This window comes from Hipposideros armiger, unplaced genomic scaffold (genome assembly GCF_001890085.2).
Source record: "Hipposideros armiger isolate ML-2016 unplaced genomic scaffold, ASM189008v1 scaffold_30, whole genome shotgun sequence".
NCBI classification, from domain to species: Eukaryota; Metazoa; Chordata; class Mammalia; order Chiroptera; family Hipposideridae; genus Hipposideros; species Hipposideros armiger.
Genome location: NW_017731380.1, coordinates 2,312,019 through 2,316,895, shown reverse-complemented (window position 1 = coordinate 2,316,895; position 4,877 = coordinate 2,312,019).

Sequence of the window (4,877 nt, the reverse complement as noted above, 5' to 3'; positions counted from 1 at the left end):
CCAGGTTGAGCTGTTGTTCAGCATCTTAGCTGTGGAGGGCAGTGTCACTGGCCCTCATATGTGGGATCCGAACTGGGGCCCTCTGGCGTCCCAAGCCAATCTCTTAACCCAATATGCCACTCAGCCAGCCCTAGAAGTAATTCTTAACCAAGAGTTTAGGGAAATCTGAACACCTGAAATTGTGTACAGCTTTGTGAATGTGCTTTTGTTTTATTATTATTATTATTTTTTAATGAGGAGAAGAAGTCCATGATACAAAAAGAAAACTCCATCTAGGAGAAAGCAAGCTCCATTATCATCTGACCCTTTATCTTTAATTACCTTTCTATGTCACTCCTTGGTTCAAGCAACCTGTTTAAATCTGCCTTGCCTTTTTGTACCTCTGCCCATATACAGTAAAACCTTGGATTGCGAGTAACGTGGTTTGCGAGTGTTCCACAAGACGAGCAAACATTTCTAATACATTTTAACGTGGTAAACGAGTGATGTCTTGCAATACGAGTAGTTTGTTTCTGGAACAAATTATGCTCACATACCAAGGTATTACTGTATTTGTATTTTCCTGTATGTAATTCCTGGAATGCCTCTTTCTCCCCTCCTTTGTCTTAGTTCCACCTTTCCAGTGATGGTTCTGCTCAAATCTCACGTTTTATATAAAATGTTTTTAAGAAAGGCCCTAACCCTTGGAGATTCCAAACATCTGTATAATATTATATATTCAAGTCACTTCGTATTGAACACATACTACCTCCTGCTGCTATTTTTTTCTGTAGGTTCATGTGCACTGATTCTCCATCTAGGTTGTAGATCCTCAATAAATATGTATTGTCTATGGTGATAGACAAATATTTATTTGAAGGATAAATAAACATCCTTCAAATTTCACCTTGAATATCACTTCCTCAAAGAAATCTTTCTTGACTCTGCAGCCTCTGAGACAGGTTCTCATTGAATCCCACAATTTGTCTTGATAGCGTTTAGCAGAGCTGGATTAATTAACGTGCTTGCTCATTTGCTGAATGTCTGTCTCCCTCCCCTGGCTGCAGGGCCCATGAATGTGGTGACTATGTTTTAGTCACTTCTTTGTTCCCAGTACCTGGCCCATGATTTGCTGGATGAATGAATGAATAAATACATGGTAAGTACCTCATAAATGGTATAGATAACAGGAGGTCTAGGCATTTAAAAGAGGGGAAAATCACCTAAGGTAGGAGGGAGGGTCTTTAGGCACTGGAATAAATGTCCTTGGATGAGTAACATTCAGTAGATAGAGGCAATGAGGAGGACACTCCAAGCTGAGGCAATGGTGTGAGCAAAATAGCAGACATCTGCCATCCACTGTGCTGTGCTGTGCCATCCACTGCAACACCCAGGCCACTTGCTGAACATTTCCCATGTGCTCTCCCATCTAACAAGCATCCTGCAAGAGTACTACTATTATCCTCATGTTACAAATGTGGAAACTGGGACAACACAGGCAAGAAAGATAACTTGGCCAAGGTCAATAGTTATACATGAAAATACCAAGATGGAAAGCTAGCTTATAGAATTTGCGTGAACAAGTGAGAGTGTTACTATAATTTTATTCTCAATTACAATTAGGGAGAGGGAACAAGAGCTTCTAGGGCCGCTAAAGTCATGTTTTTAATGGTAAAATATATCATGTCTAAAACAGACTAGCTATGCTTGTGGGCCTCCTACTGGTCATATACATCTTACTCCCACACAGAAGTAACCATTCTGAATTCTTTATCATTCCTTTATTTACAGTTTTCCCATATATGATTCACTTCTTAAATACTATATGTAACTTTGCATATTTTTAATTTCATGTAAATGGAATAATTTCAAGTTGGGTTTTTTGGGTTTTTCTGCCACTTATCTTTTTTGCTCAGTTATGCCTGTGACAGTCTTTTGTGTTGTTGTGTGTAGCATTAGTTCCTTCCATTTTTACATGGTGCTCCATTTTAAGAATAAAACACACTTTATCCATTCTCTTGTTGGTGGACAATGGGTCTGTGCCAGCTGGGTAGTCGGCTGTCCTTAACAATGCTTCCATGACCATTTTGGTTATGTCTCTTGGTGCATATTGCTAGATATTCCTGAGTGTGAATTCTTGGAAGTGGAATTCCTGGAGCATAAGGTATGTTCAGCATTATTATTAGACAATGCCAATGTTGTGTTCCAATTTGCACTCTCGGTGGTGTAGAAAAGTGTTCCCATTACTGAACATTTTCATCAACACTTGTCATTTTAACATTTTTTGGTTGGGTAAAATGGTATCTTGGTTTAAAGTTGCATTTCCGAGCCGGCCAAGTGGCGTGTTGGTTAAGAGCTGGCTTGGGACACCAGAGGGCCCCGGTTCGGATCCCACATATGAGGGCCAGTGACACTGCCCTCTACAGCTAAGATGCNCAAAACAGGCAACTGTAAGAGAAGAATTTATCCTCTCCCTGTAGGAATTACTATCATTATAAATAGGGTGATCTCAGTTGCCTGGGTATGAAGGTATATATATATATATATATATATATATATATATATATATATATTGCTTTTTGCCTCAAAAACATTTATTTATTTATTTATTTATTCATTTAATATTAGTTTCAGGTGTACAAAACAACATAATGATTAGACATTTACACACCTCAAAAAGTGATAACCCCAACAAGTCTACTACCCATCTGACACTGTACATACATATCTATTACAGTGCCATTAACTATATTACCTATGCTGTACTTAACATCCTGTGACTATATGTAGTTGACATTCAATATTATTTTATATTAGTTTTAGGTGTATAGCACAGTGGTTAGGCATTTATACAATTTAATACGTGATCCCTCTGGTAAGTCTAGGACCCCTCTGACACCGTACGTAGTTTTTACATTATTAACTATATTCCCCATACTTGATTTCATATCCTATGACTATTTTGTGACTACCAATTTGTACTTCCTAACCCCTTCACCTTTCTCCCCCATCCCCCAAACTGCCTTCCTTCTAGCAACCATCAGTTTGTTCTCTGTATCGGTGAGTCTATTTCTGTTTTGTTTGTTCCTTTGTTCTGGTCTTTAGGGGGTCATGTGTACATATATATATATATTATATACATATATATATGTATATAATATGTATATATCTTAGATTTTGGGGGGGGGGAAATAGGGGGAAGGGAACAGCGTTGGGCAATCAGAGAAGGGAAACAGACAAGCTGCTGTCCTTTTGTTCTTCAGCCTAGTTGTGGGGGATGTCGCCTCACTAGCCCGTGTTGGTATTATCATTGTGCTTTTTCCGGCTGAGGCAGATCGGTCGTTGGCCACTGGACGGCCGCTCACGGCGGCTCTTGGCAGCTCATGCTGGCTGCTGGCTACTCACGCTGGCTGCCAGCTACTCACTGTAGCTTATGGCAGCCCACTGCAGCTTCACTGCAGCCTATGCTGTCCCCGGCAACTCACAGCAGCCCAGCTCCAGGTCCAGCTGTTGTTCACCATCTTAGCTGTAGAGGGCGCAGCATCACTGGCCCTCATGTGAGATCCGAACCGGGGCCCTGCTGCTCAGAGCTGGCGTCCCAAACCAACACTTAACCAACACATCACTCGGCCCCGGGTCTTATATTGTTAAACCCCATGTTTACTGAGCAGGTGGTGTGTACTTCAGAAAGCCTCCATCCCTGCTCCCCAAGAGGGAATTCTTCCATGAGGAGGTGAACATCTAGGTTGCCTTCCCTGATTCCAACTGCCAAGGTTTGCTGGTGGCTCCAAATCTACCTTGGTTCTGTTCTCCCTCCAGACTCTGGCCTTTCAGTTAGGTATTTACATAGTGCAGTTCCCATCACAGGAACTGGGCACCTTCCAGTGTAACATAAAAAGGCAACATCCCTGCCCTCTCAAGCTTACTGAGTACTGGGGGAGACTGAGGCACACATTTGGTAACTCAGGGAAGAATGAATGGGGAGACTCTACAAAGCTTCAAGGAAGGCAGTGCCTCAACGGGGCCTGGAAGAATGCATAGTGTGTAGGGATTTGACCAGGCACAGCTGGTGGGAGAAAAATGCTGACAGAATGGGGACAGGAAAATGCAAAACAGTGTCAGAAGAGAGTCAAGAGTCTAGGGTGGCTGCTTTGCAGGGTGCATGTGTCTGTGGGTGTTGAAAGTAGTTGTGGTGGGGGCCAAAGCAGAAATAATAGCAGACAGGTGAGTTGTGGCTGTTTTTTGAAGTGCCTTGACTATGATATGACTTTGACTTGATTCTCTAGGGAATGGACAGTGGAAAGTTCTGAGTAAGACACATTGCTGCTGCTCTGCTCCTCTGCAGCTGTGGCTGCGGCCTTTCTGATCTTGTCCAGCCTGGAGCTCCTCGAGGGCAACACTCTCATCTTCTTTGTTATCAGGTCCCTAACACGGAGCCTCAGACTCGTCCCAGAGTGTGCTCTCAATACATATTACTTAATGAATTCATAGAGCCCCTTCCTTAGCCTAGGGCCATATGAGCTCCTGCTGGCATTATATTGCAATAGTTTCTCAGCTGACCTCACTGCCAACAGTTGTTATCCTCTCTTGCACACAGATCCTTCTAAACTCTGTCTGGAACAATGTACTTTCCTTCTACTCAAACCTTTTCAGTGTTCCTTACTTATAGAAGTAATTCTTTTTTTAAGATTTTTTAATTGGGAAATTGGGGGAAGGGGAACAGACAAGTTGCTGCCCTTTTGTTCTTCAGTCTAGTTGTGGAGGACGTTGCTTCACTGGCCCGAGTTGGCACCATCATTGCGCTCTTCCCGGGAGAGGCAGATCAGTTGCTGGCTTCTGGACGGCCGCTCACTGCGGCTGCTGGCCGCTCACGCTGGCTGCTGGCTACACACGGTAGC